Consider the following 14476-nt stretch of genomic DNA (forward strand, 5'->3'; position numbering starts at 1 on the left):
AACTCTGATAAATGAATAACATTATAACATTAGACTTCAGAAAAAATAACCAAATGTTTGGAAATGTGCTAAGAGCAGATCTGTTTCAAAATGTGAGTATAAAGCAGTACGTATCTATTGAAAATACTTGTCACAGGGAAAGGGTCAGATAGAGCTTGAGATACAAGAAGTAAGTTCTTATTGAAGGAGATTTTCCCTTGGTTATATAATTATTTTCCATAGAAGCTACTTGTACACTATAGAAAGTTAATTTGTTATGGATTACTATTTGCACCAGTGAAGCAGTACAAGCCGAGATGTTCCATAACAGAAGTTACCTACTGTTAACTCACAGTAATACTTTTCAATACGTGAAGTAACAGTCTTTACTGTATAAGAAGGCAAAATATACTGCCCCCCCGTGTTTACATAGAGCCATTTATTACTTTATTGCTCTAACAGCTATTTTGTAAATACATAGGCAATAAATTTTATTTTTAATTCATTTATTGAATACATGCTCCAAAGTCACAGGTATAAAAATCTTACATTTTTCTCAAAGAAAGATTTTGGGCTGCAGAACAGCACATGTTCAAAATTATCCTGGGGACTTTGTAAGGCATCTACCATCTACCAGCCTTGCCTGTGGAGAAAAAGCCTACTAGTGACCGACTCTCCCCAAACTGAAATCTCCTAACTCGTAATTACATTCAATCCACAACACCTCTTAAAACCTACGCAGCTTAAGAAAATACATGTCAAGGTGTAAAGGGCTTTGTGAGACTCTCTGGGGACTTGTGAATGTGAACAAGCCACGATTAATGTTTGCAAAGAATTCACAGTTCAAAGATGGAGCCAAGAAGATCAATGAGTATTTGGAAGGCAACCTGGAAAACACAAATACAGGGGGGAAGAAAGAGAATATCACTTACAGGTGCTCCACACTGTTTCCAGTGTGGCTATACTCCACAGGATTTTGGAACCCTGGTAAGAAGTATTTTCTCAAATTTCCATTTGCTAAAGTGTCAAATCCTCACTTCTACCCCAAACTATGGTTTTAATGGTAAGATTGAGGAAATACCTGACAGTAAAATATTCCCCTCCAGCCAAACACCTGTTTTTTACCTCCCAAGTGGAAGAATCACAGCCTCTAAACTCTGCTTTGCTTCCCCACATCAAGACTCCTACCTCAGGCCTTGCTGTATTTGGAACCCTCTCCTTCTGTGCAGGGAACATGGATGCTGGCAATGGAAACATCTTAGTGTATGGCTATATGATGTGAAGTGAGCTTCTTCTTCCTGTGTCACGGTGATTTGTGGTATTCTAAGAGAAGTTCCAGTTCAAAGCCACAGTTAGACTATGGCTGTAGGGCAAGGAATAGATATAGATGAAGATATAGATAGATATAGATATATTCATGTGTGTGTGCATTCATATTCACTATTATAGCATGGATGTAAGCCCTAAGTCTGTAGAGGGTTTTTTGAAAATCTGCTGCTAAATAATCTTTCTTTCATTATTTTACAATCTTACCATTCCTTCTATTCCACAATGCAGACATACATCTAATTAGTCATTAGATGTATGTCTGCACTAGTCGTGCAGTCCCAGAATTTTACGGAGAACAAACACAATAAATGTTAGCATGCATGTGTATGCTGACACACTCACCCCAAATCATTTTCCCCTCTTGAACACACCGATGGGTGATACAAGACCCTGTTCAGAGATCACATAAATAGAAGAGCTTGGGTCATTTGCTCTTCCTCCCTTGCAAAGACAAAATTCTTGAGACTTTTCCTGTAGAGATTTTTTTTTTCCTCAGCAAAGAATTTGCTTCATTCATGAAAGAAGTCAGATTCATTTTCTCTGCTATCTGAATAGGACATATGTCAGAACAATCTATCTATTGTGATTGACCACAATAGTTTTTAAATCAGTTCTACTTAATGTTATATAAAAAAATACGTATTTAGAAAAGCTAGATTTTTATTTCCTTATACACAGGAATTTTACTGTGTGAAAGTCTTTGAAAAATGCACGAACATATTACTCAAGACACAGGTGTTATCAGGAAAGGAAAGTGGCAAGTTATTTCTTTTATGCTGACCAACTGGAAAGTGTTGTTTTAGTTTTTCTCACATAATTGTGCACATGTTAGTCGCTTTTATGAGTTTTACAAATTCTTTTCTTTTCTAGAAATTATCTCAAACATCAGTTCTTACTGGAAACACACGAAAAGCCAGGAATTTCCCTCCCAGAGTAATTTGAAACATTTGAGGTTTCTTTCTTTTTCTTTCCCCTTCAGGAATCCAGTCCCAAAGTACTTCCAAGGACCAATGAGTAGTAGTTACAGATGTCAATGAGATTGTGATAGGAATATCTTTTCCTACTGAAGAAGAAGCTGAAGACAGTGCACACAAAGCTGATGATCATCAACTGGTCATTCACCTGGAGATGATAAAGAAATGGAAAAAGAAGCTGGCTAGTGAAAGTGCTGGCCCCACAAATTGCTTTGGTTGTCGGTGAAAAATCTTTACAGCCTGTCTTACTTAGGATGATGAGCGGACAACCACATATCTGCCTGGTGCACACACTCCCTAGAGGAAGCAATCATACACACCTACTTGCCAGAAAAAAAAATGAGCTAAGTTCTAGAAAAGATAAAGTTCATCATCAACTCTACCTCTCCTTTCCTCCTAGCTGTTTGAAACTCCCTAATTTTATTACTAGCTCCAGAATCACAGTCTGCCACCTTTAAAAGTCTGATCAGCAGAAGTAGTCCCTGCCTCAGCTGTTGCTTGGGGATTAGTTCTTGCTAGCAGTTCCACAAAGTCAACCTCTTGCTTTAGGTGATTCTCTTTTTCTCATTTCAGAATCTTACTTACATCTGTGAAGACCCTTGCCAACCTTTGTTAGGAATGAAACCACCTGCCCTTTAGGCAGGTGGGCAATTAAATCCTCAGGGGAATAAAAATGAGTCAAAAAGGAAGAGGAGGTAGTTGAGTTGTCCCTAACTCTGAATTCCTAGCACCTACCTAAAAAACAAGGTATGGTGGTGTGTATATGCAGTTCCAGTGGTGGGAAGGAAGGAAAAGGTCAATCCCTGGAGTTTACCAGCTGTCAGTCTAAACATAGAGCTTACTACCTAACCAGATGAGCCAAATTGGGGGTTCCCAGTTCAGTGAAAATTCCTGTCTCAAGAAATAGCATTTGAGAAAGATGACAACTCCCCCCAACACACACACAAACTCAGGTCTGCACACATGTACTCATATATGCACATATAACCACTCCAAACATACAAAAATGTACAAAAAGGAGAGAGAGAGAGCGAGAGAGAGCGAGAGAGAGAGAGAGAGCGAGAGAGCCTTACTGCTTAACAAGCACCTTTAAGTTCCCAGTGGCTCAGTGGTTTCATAATATTCTTAGCTCATATTACAGCGCAGTGTATGTCAGTAGCTGACATATTTCGACCCTAAGCAGTCATTAAGAAACCATCTTATCCCATATAGTGGTCCTGCTCCATTCCTAACTTGTTGCTTCCAAGACTGACACAGAAATGGAAGATAAAAAGAAAAGAAAGGGCACTTTCCTATTTTTTTTCCCCAGGAAATGCATTTTTCAAACCATTGGTCCAGGAAAAAGAAAGGGAGGGAGGGAGGGAGAGGGGAGAGAGAGAGAGAGAGAGAGAGAATAATGGAAGAAGTATGTACTTAAACTCTGCTTAACATCATCTTATTTTCCAAGTGCTACAAAATACAAAATAAAAGTGACTTTAGATAAATCCTTGCAGAAGTGTAATAGAAAGAAATAAGTGAGAACCTGGATAGCCCACCTACTTAGGGTAGAAACACTGCTAGAAAAAAAAAAAAAGTCAATGAAAGATTCCCAATAATACACTACTAAACTCATAAACTAAATCCTAGTCCAGCTATCACCAGAGAGGCTTCAGGCAGGAACTGATAGGAGGAGCAGATGCAGACTCCCAGCCAAACATTAGGTGGAGTTCAGGGAGCCCCATAGAAGAGGGGAGGATGGATACAACATCCTCCTGGGGAGAGGGTTAGGTTTAGGATACAACAAGAACATGTCCCACAGAACCAACTAAACGAGGCTCACAAGGGCTCACCACCGACACTGAAGTGACAAGAAGAGAGGCTGTTTAGGTTTGAGCTGGTCCTAGCCCATATGTTATGATTTTATAGCTTGGTGTTCTTGTAGCACTCCTATCAGTAGGAGTGGGAGTATCTCTGACTCTATTTCCTGTTCTTGGGACCCTTTTTTCCTATTGGGTTGTCTTGTGTGACCTTGATATGAGGTTGGTTTGTGCCTAGACTTATTGTGACTTTTTTTCCCCTCATGTCCATTTAGTATCCCTGAGAGGCCTGCTCTTTTCTGAAGGGAAAATGAGGGGTGGACCTTGGAGAGAAGGGATGTGGAGGTGGTCCTGGAAAGAGTGGCAGGGAAACTAGGAAGTGGGGAAATTTATGTATGAGAGAAGAAAAAATTAAAAAGAAAGACAAGAAAGGAATAAAGGAAGAAAAGAATGAAAGAAAAGAAAAGAAAGAAAGAAGTGGAAAGGAAGGAGAAAAGAACAAAAAAATGGAAGGTGGAAGAAAGAAAAGGAGAACAGTAGAAAGGCAGGCAGGAAGAACAACAAAACGACATGAGCAGAATCTGGGATTCAGCAAGGTTGGTAGAGGCTACTGTAACTAGCTCTCATCCCTCATTTTTCTCAAAATTTGAGAAAATTTCCTGTGTGCTAACTTTCTATATGGTTGATCATAGCTTTCAAAAACAACAGTAAGTTAAGAGACAAGATCTATTTCTGCCTAGGCACTGTGATACCATAGAAGCCATTTAGATGCTTCCTCCTTTCCAAGTGAGGGACAATTATAGCCTTTATTCTGCTGGAGTTTTATGAGGATGAAGTGTTGGGAATCCTGTGAAGTAGTTCAAATGACCAACAAATGTATCATTATCATCAACCGACATCAGTATTTAGACTGTCCTATTGTATAATTCAATGAAATAATTTGAATCCCATTTAAGCAGATAATGAATTAAAAGAAAGCCCAGTGCAGTACTGAGTGGTTTTGTCTTAATGTGCTCATGTAAATTTACGATTTATCTCAGGGTTTATCTCTGATTTGGTCCTCTGAGGAATAAAAATGTTTAAGACTAACATGTTCTATTCTAGGTACTAAGTTTAAAGAAAAATGGATGCCAAGAGGTAGAATTTTCAAAGGTTTTGAAGATTTGCCCTCTAATGGCCTTTATCTCTAACTGGTATGAGAAATACAAAGAAGAAATTTTAAAAATATATCTTTTCTATTCATATTTTCTTGTGATCAGAGACTTCAACAGTTTTTAAATGATGGCAAAATAGTTTAAGCACTTTAAATCCCTGCATATGCTAGACCAACTTTCTGCAGAGTGCAAGGAAACATGTCTACAACGGCATGACTGACCTTACAGATTTTCAACAAATGTTCACTTAATTAATGTAGGAACCTCATGTTACATAACAATCTTTTCTGAGTAGTGAATGGAGGTTAATCACCATCATAGTACTTTATGTTTTATCTTGCTCAAAACTGAAGAAAGAGAGTCAGCCATGTAACTTAAAAGATCCATCATTATCTCATTTTAATAACACTCCTTTGTGGCAGGTTCCTAGGTTGTTTCCTGTTTTCTTCTTCTGGCTTTCAGAGGCCCTCTGTAGCAGGTTCCTAGGTTGTTTCCTGTTTTCTTTTTCTTCTGATGTCCATCCTCTTTGCCTTTCAGGATGGGGATTGAACATTTTAGTTAGGGTCCTCTCTTTTGCTTAGTTTGTTTAGATGCACAGATTTTAGTGGGTTTATTCTATGTTGTATGTTTATATGAGTGAGTATATACCGTGTGTGTCTTTTTGCTTCTGGGACAACTCACTCAGGATGAACCTTTCCAGGTCCCACCATTTACCTGCAAATTTCATGATTTCCTGCCACAGAGGGCCTCAGAAAGCCTCTGCCCTGCAGACTGTCAAAGCAGATATTGAGCCTGATGGCCAACTGTCGGACAGAGTGAATGGAATTTTATGTAAGAAGTGGGAAATAGTAAGAGCTGGAGAGGACAGGAACTCCACAAGGAGAGCAACAGAACAAGAAAATTTGAACACAGGGAACTTCCCAGAGACTCATTCTCCAAACAAGGACTATTCATGGAGATAACCTAGAACCCTGACAATTCAGCCACTTCTGATGAGAACTGATAGACTAAGATCAGAAAGGAGAGGAGGACCCCCCCATCAGTGGACTTGGGGAGGGGCATGCATGCAGAAAGGGGGGAGGGTAGGACTGGGAGGGGAGGAGGGAGGGGCTTATGGGGGATACAAAATGAATAAAGTGTAATTAATAAAAGCTAAATAAAAAAATTAAAAAAATAACACTCCTTATAGTCAAGAGTCCCACTTTGGATGAGAATCAGTATTGCCTATTTCTACTTGAGATAAGTGTGATGCACTAGTTTATCCCACTACATAGCTGGCAGTGTGTGTATGGTCCTCAGGATCATTGGGTTAAAAGTTTATACATCTCAGCATTTGAGAGAACCCCTGAAGTATTTGGATATTGCAGTTGTTGGCATTTCTGGTTCTAGGACTTTAAAACATCTTTTTGAGGTAATAATATAATGATGTCATTGTGCCATTTTCTATCCTGCCCAAATACCTCCCCTTGCTCTTTTTTATAATTCCTGTCTTCTTTTTCTTTTTTTTTAATTTTTATTTTATTAATTACAATTTATTCACTTTGTATCCCCCCATAAGCCACTCCCTCCTCCCCTCCTGATCCTACCATCCCTCCCCCTTCTTCACGCATGCCCCTCCCCAAGTCCACTGATAGGGGAAGTCCTCCTCTCCTTCCTTCTGATCTTAGTCTATCAGATCTCATCAGAAGTGACTGCATTGTCATCTTCTGTGGCCCGGTAAGGCTGCTCCCCCCTCAAGGGGAGGTGATCAAAGAGCAGGCCAATCAGATTATGTCAGAGGCAGTCCCTCTTCCCATTACTATGTAACCCACTTGGACACTAAACAGCCATGGGCTACATCTGTGCAGGGGTTCTAGGTTATCTCCATGCATGCTTCTTTTTCATTACTTGTTGTTATATGCAATATATTACAACTTATTCAATCTTTATAACTTATTTAGATGTGTGTTCTCAAGCCTGACAAGTTGGTATTGAATAACCAGTAATGCTTCTTATTAGAAAACAAGCAGTTAGAGAGATTAAAACAGAAACTAAAAGCACAATATTTCAGGTCTTTAAAAAAAAACCAGTTCTCCTAAGGAGGCTAGCTGTTATTTTTTGAGGACAGAGAGAAGGCAATTTGAATAAGAACAAGGCAGTGTTGTACTCAGATAGATACCAGCTAGTGCCAGATTCTGTGAAATATCTCGTCTCAATGGAATAAGGTAAAAGTCATAGAGCAGAGCAAGCCTGAGACTACCCCTGACCATTGCCATGTGGCATGGGTGGGGCATAGCTCTCCTGAGATAACTCCAGATATCCGGAGAATCTGGGCATAACTAAGATGAGCAAATAAGTGATGGAGAGATGAGAGACAAAGAGAGGCAGAACAGTCTGTGTGCAATAAAGCGGTAGAACTGGAGACTCTAGAGCGGGAAGAATAGCCTAATGTGAGTTGCATGTTCAGCAATGAAAACAGTTACCTGCACTGGGTAAAAAGTTTCTTCCCAAATACTCTGCCTGAGATGAACAAGAAAACAGGAGGCTTCAGGGAAGCCAAGGATAAACTGACTCATCTGCTTTTGGGGCAGAATAACATATTTTGGGATTAGTACTCACTTGGTTTCCTGTTCTGTCATTTCCCAACATTAGAGACTTGAACAAGAACTCCCTAGATGTTTATTGACCTTCCATCAAAAAGCATCAGACAGCCAATTCCTTTTTTGTTTTTCTTCTTCTTAAAAAACGTACACAAGTTTTTTTTTTTTTTGGTTTTTTTTTTTTTTTTTTTTTTGTGTGTGTGTGTGTGTGTGCCAACATAGTCCTATAAAACATATGGTACTGATGCTTAAAAAAAAAGTTATAAAGTAGGGGAGCATACTTTCTCTTTCTTTGTGCTTCTGCTAAACAATGGAAAAATAAACCAGAAAGCAGCAAATCATCATTAATGGTTCTAGACTCTCTTTCTTTAAAAGTTACTGGAAAGTCTTAAGATTGGTTTTGTGAGTTGTATCTACTGATGTTTACCATATTTTTTTTAAAAAACCTTAGAACTGGAAACATAACCATTTGTTGATTTATATTATAATAAATCTATTGTATACTAATGTAGGCAACAATTATGAAAATAACTATATGTTCTAAATTAGAAAAAGAGAAATGAGTAAAGTTGTCTTTAGCCTCTGTAAGTCTCTTTGTTTTCTTTTTATTTTTTGGGGGGAGGTTGTAAGGATGGAGGGGGAATACGAAGAGATGTGGAGATCAGTGTGATTCAGGTGTATGATGTAAAATTCACAAAGAAAATAAATGTTTTTTAAAATAGAGCAAGTCACCTGACACCCTCCTGTGGTCTTTGCTTACTCATGGGTTCTTTCTCTCTCTCTTTCTCTCTCTCTCTCCCTCTCCCTCTCCCTCTCTCTCTCTCTCTCTCTCTCTCTCTCTCTCTCTCTCTCTCTCACAAACACACACACAGACACACACACACACATACACACACACAGCCCACTGATTTTGCATACCTCCTGGTATTTGCATAAACTTCCTCTCCAGAAACTGGCAAGCTCAGGCTATAGTCCTAGCCCTGCTGGAGGAGCCACATTTTCACAGGATCTCCTAATTCTGGACATTAACATTAGTAAATAGAAAGACACTGGCTTCTTTGTTTTCATCTCCAACAGAGATTTCACTCCTGAGAAAGAATATACCAAGGCAAGCAAAAGTCATGCACTGTTTGGCATTTTCCAGCCGGGAACATTTAATACAGTAACAATCATCATTTTGGTTTGAGTAAGTGCCCCTCAAATGTCCACCTGTTTAGGGGTTGGGCTCCCATCTCCTTGCTTTTTCCTCCCCTTAGCCATAAAGAGAGCATCTTTGCCTGCGTGTGCCTCCTCCATGATGTGAAGTTTCACTGAAAGCAATGGGGCCAAGAAACCATTCACTGCAGTGTAAGAATAAATCTTATCTCTTTATATGTTGGTTATATCAAGCATTTTAATTACTTTATACCGATTAGCTAACAAATAAAAACATCACTCAGCTAGCTTCAGGTGGTTACTCAGTTGTCTAGTCTTGGACGCTGTATCTCTGGGACCTTCTCTACAGTTAGACAGGCCATTCTAACGCAAAGGAGCTTCACTTAAGGGTTTATACTTTCACTTTTCACTATCAATTAATTGGTTATTCACTAACTGTTTCATTTTATAGAATTGTAGGCTTTGTTTTGACATATTCATGTATGTATATATTTATATATATATTGATAATATTCACTTTAAAGTTACTATTGTCCCCTTCTTCCACTCTTCCGCTTCTTTACAGAAATAGTCATCTACCTATTTTCATGTTTTAATGAACACCTTTGTTTTCATATATGAAAGAAGCCATATATCTATAATATAAGTGAGATTACACATGAGCTATTTGTCTCTGTGACTCTTATTTTACTTAACATGATTATCTCGAGTTGCTACTATACTTTTGCAAATTATGTAATATTGTTGTTATGTGTTTATGTGAGTGAATACACACACACGTATGCACACACGCACACACACACACACACACACACACACAGATTTTTGTCCATTCACCTACTGATAGATGTGTAAGTGATTTCACAAATTAGCTATTGTTAACTGTGTTCTGATATACATAAACATACAAATGTCCCTAGGGAATATTAAATGATTCCTGTGGATGTAGTCAGGACAGCGTAACTGTATCATCTGTTTTCCTATTTTTAGTGCTTAAGGAACTGCCATACAGAGTTCCATAATGGTTAGACTAATCTATATTTCTAAAAATAGTGTGTGTTCCTATTTTCTATTAATAAAATTTTATAAAATGAAATAGAAAAGAGAAGGGATTGGAAAAGGAAAATGACTTATTTAGAAATAGTTATAGGAGAATAGATAACTCACAAGTTTTAGCAGCTTTAACAGAAGGAAAAAGATCAAAAAACTTAAGTGTCAATAGCTAAGATTTTTAACAAATATTGCAACTTTATTATTGTCACAGTGTGTGTGTGTGTGTTTGTGTTTATGCATGCATGAACATGATGGCATGTGTATGCATGTGGAGGCCAGAAAACAACTTTACGAAATTTGCTTTTTCCTGCCATCTTCACCTGTGTCCCTGGATCAAACTCAGGTGTCCAGGCTTATGTGATATATACCTCTACCAATTAAGGCATCTTGCTGGCCCAAATTTAACTTTTACATTTAGAGACTTACTTTGGATATGATGAAGAGAAAAAATAAACTAGGAATGGCGGTATTGTTATGTTTTAGAAAATTCAATTTAAGTTTGCATTTCTGAACCCAAGACAGAATTTTGTTGTCTACAGTTCACATAGGACATTAAAGTTTACCTTTAATTTTGTAAAGAAGGTGGAATCAGGGCTGGAAGATGGCATAGCAGTTAGGAGCACTTGCTGCTCTTGCAAAGGACCCAAGTTTGGTTCACAACACCCACATGTGGTGGTTCACAACCTCCTGTAATTCCAGCTCCAAGGGATCAGACACCCTCTTCTGGTTTTAACAGGCATGTGTACTCGTGTGAATACCCACAAAGGCACATTTAAAAAAATATATAATAAAGACACTAAGTAGAGGATGCTTACTTTATGGTGATGTAGTTTCCTATCCCACTTTCCTTCAAAAGGAAGCGTAGAAGAGACAATTTGATGAGGTGCATGTGTGGCAGAAAAAAATTCCTCGAAAGCATTGAGGACTATGTATTCCGCATCAAAGAGGTCCCTGAAATTTCTCCTACTCTAACAAATTCAATGAGACGCTTGTCTCCACTACAGGTGGTTCTCACTTACAGCAAGTTGACTACTCATGACTCACTAGCTCTCTCTCTCTGCCAGCTCCTCAGAGTCCTGGCAGGAGAGCACACACAGCTGCATTCTTGCCACTGCTCGCTAATGTGCACTGACACTTAAGACACTCTGCCCTGGGTCCTTGACTTCAGTTGACCTACTGAAAGTCTACATGGCTTCCTCGGAGACGGTTCTCTTGGATATTTGGTCTTAAATACACTGTGCTGCTAAAATAGTTATTGGTAAAAACAACATAAAGATTGTAGTCCAAAATTCTGCAAAATAGCCCTGTACACCTCTCGGTCATTTCACACTAGCATTAATAACTAGTATTGCATTGGGTACTTACGATGTAACAATGATTGTATATTTAGGTAGAGGACATATATGTCTCCTTCAAGATACTTATGAGATTTTGTAGTAATTCCAAATATAGTTCATCAAGTCACTGATCGATAGGCCGAAACCTACACACTTATGTGTTTATAACTAATAGTATTTTGCTCACAGGTGCACTTGTGATTAGAGTAAAGGCAAAGACCTCTTTATGCCAGGGTAGAGACAACTGTTCAAATTTCCTGACTCCAAATTTTGTTGCCTTTCTAAGAAGTGCAGTCTTTCTAAAAGAAGCCCATTGGTATTCATTTTTATACACAAATATTTCTTTCAGGAGTATCTTCAATAAACCATATATTCTTTGTAGACTTAATTTAAGAGCTTCATACTGTTCAGTTGGTAAGTTTAGGGCCTAATGTCAAATCAATAATTTTAATAAAGTATCTGTAATAATTTTATGAAAAGAATAAAATATTAGGGAGCTATTCCTTACTATAATATTATGTCTGTGGGAAGGCAAGATGACCTTATGGATTAATCCAGTAAGGAAGGAAAGAATTGTGACAAATATCAGTACTTAGGAGGGTTTTTATTTACTCTGTATTTGTGAAGCAAATTTATTGGCTAGAAGTGAGATTTTGTTGGAGCAGAGAAAGAATATATGAATGATCCAAAAAAATTGGTGAATGAGTTAGTTAATCTTTTTGAGGTGTGTATGTAAAGGTAAGAGACATTGAAAAACGCAGTAGATGGACCTGGCCTGCTCAAAAGCAGAAAAAAAAAATTAAAGAAAGATATTGTCCAAACTTTAGTGTATATGATGAGGAACACATAATCCCCACCCCTAAGATGAGTAAGTGTTGACAGTTGAGAGTTGGACGGGGAATAATAATTTTTTTTTTTTTTTTGGAATGTAGTCACTGGTAGATTTCTCAAGCTCCAATGGGTAGCCCAAACCCATGCACATATGGGGAGCACTAAATAGAGTTAGTGGTTCATATACACAAATTTACAGAGAGAGAGAGAGAGAGAGAGACAGAGACAGAGACAGAGACAAAGACAAGGAGAGAGACAGAGAGACAGAGAGATCATTATACTATGTACAATATGAATTTTAAAATAATGGATAATTAATTGATTTTATGAATAGAATGAATGTGCTTATGTACAACACATCCATACTTGCACCCCATGGAGGTCTGAAGAACGTATCAGACTGCAGGAACTGTAATTATCACTGCTGTGAGATAGCATGTGGGTGCTAGGAAGGGACTTGGGTCCTCTACAAGAACAGAAGTGCTCTTAGCTGCAGAGCCGCCTCTCCAACCCTTACTATGACTTCTTGTTCAGCTTAATAGTATGTCTGATTTCATGTCTTGCTTAAAAATAACCTCATACAAATTGAATTCCAAAGGTGGGGCATCTTTAGTTGAGGACCCTGATTTCCTTTAAACTAACAAAACAAAATCTCTATAAATACAACAAAATTTGATAATGGTAGAAATATTTTATTTTTTCCCTAAAGAACTGAGTCTGGTCAAATCTACCAAAAGATGTGCTGGTGTTGACTTTTTCAGGATTCTAAATTGTGTGTTTGCTGGGGCCAGCAGGATTATGAGAGTCCCAGGCTTGCTTTAAACCTCAGCTCTGCCTCCTCTATGAAAATCTACAAAACACCAGCTACTATGTAAAACTGGGAAAACAGTTTTCTTATGGATTACCATAATCGCTTGCAGCAGTCCTGTTGGGTAGGAGTTGTTTGGTACAGTATCACCATTGATTGTAGGTGTTTAATGATGACAGATCACCCTGCTGAAAGGCTTACAATAGGAAAAGGATGCAATACTTTTGATGCTTATGTGTTCCATCTGCATCTGAAAGATACAACATTGACAATTCGGTCAGCATTAAAAAGTTAGCAAGGAGCATGCATGAAGAGGACATAAAACTTCTGCTCAGATGTAGCCCATAGATTCAGTCTCCATGTGGGTTTCCTAGTAAGGGGAGCAGGGGCTGTCTCTGATCAGTGACAGGCTGTCTGACCACATCTGCTTTACAGGTGCCGTCTTGTCAGGCCACAGAGGAAGACAATGCAGCCAGTCCTGATGAGACCTGATAGGCAACTGTCAGATAGAAGGGGAGGAGGACCTCCCCTATCAGTGGTCTAGGGGGTGTGGCAAACAGGGAGGAGAGATAGGGAGGGTGGGATTGGGAGAAAATGAGGTAGGGGCCACAGTGGGATTCAAAGTGAGTAAATTGTCATAAATGATAATCATAAAAGTTAGCAACTTCCAGTTGTGTTCAGGGCAGCTAATGCTGTTAGCCAGTTTACCTTATGTCAATACCCGCATTTCTTACTTCACATTGGTTTCTCTTTTCCAAGTAACGCCCTCTTTACGCCCTCTCTCACCTGTTCACACCACTCACCTACTCAAAAGTCAAAACAAAACAAAATAGAAAAGTAAACAGTCCCTCAGGGACTAGTTTGCCTCTTCACCCTGGTTGTACCACTTGACCTCCTCAAGGGTCTGGGATATTATTGAACACCAGAAGCCCAGACCTGGGACAAAGTAGGTGGATAGTAAATATTTATGAAGTCAAAGGATTGTGTAAGCATTTCACAAGTCCCTTCTATCATACCCTTTTCAGTTAATGGCATTGTTCACCAACTTTTATTACTGTTGCTGTGAAAAACCTTGAAATAGTTCACATTCCTAATATTTATTTGGTCAGTACAGCCTGACAGTCAGACCTCAAAAGTAGCTCTGTGTTCATGCCTTTGTTAAGTCTGTTAAATGTGCCACGGACATAGTTCCCAGTGTATGTTAAATGAGCTTCTGATTTCTGTGTGACCCCATCGTAGTTTCTCACCTACATAGCTTCTTTCAAAATTTTTATTTTTATTTATTTGTTTTACATCTTGGTCATAGCCCCCCTTCCTCCTTATCTCCTGGTCCCATCCCCTTCCCTATTTCCCCATCCCCCTCCTCTACTCCTCAGAGAAGGGGAGCCCCCTTACCCACCCATCCCAGCATATCAAGTTGCATCAGGACTGCAACTTGATAAGCTTCTTTTCTTATTTAACATTTTATTGATTCTTTGTGG

Source organism: Meriones unguiculatus, chromosome 17 (genome assembly GCF_030254825.1).
Source record: "Meriones unguiculatus strain TT.TT164.6M chromosome 17, Bangor_MerUng_6.1, whole genome shotgun sequence".
Lineage (NCBI taxonomy): Eukaryota > Metazoa > Chordata > Mammalia > Rodentia > Muridae > Meriones > Meriones unguiculatus.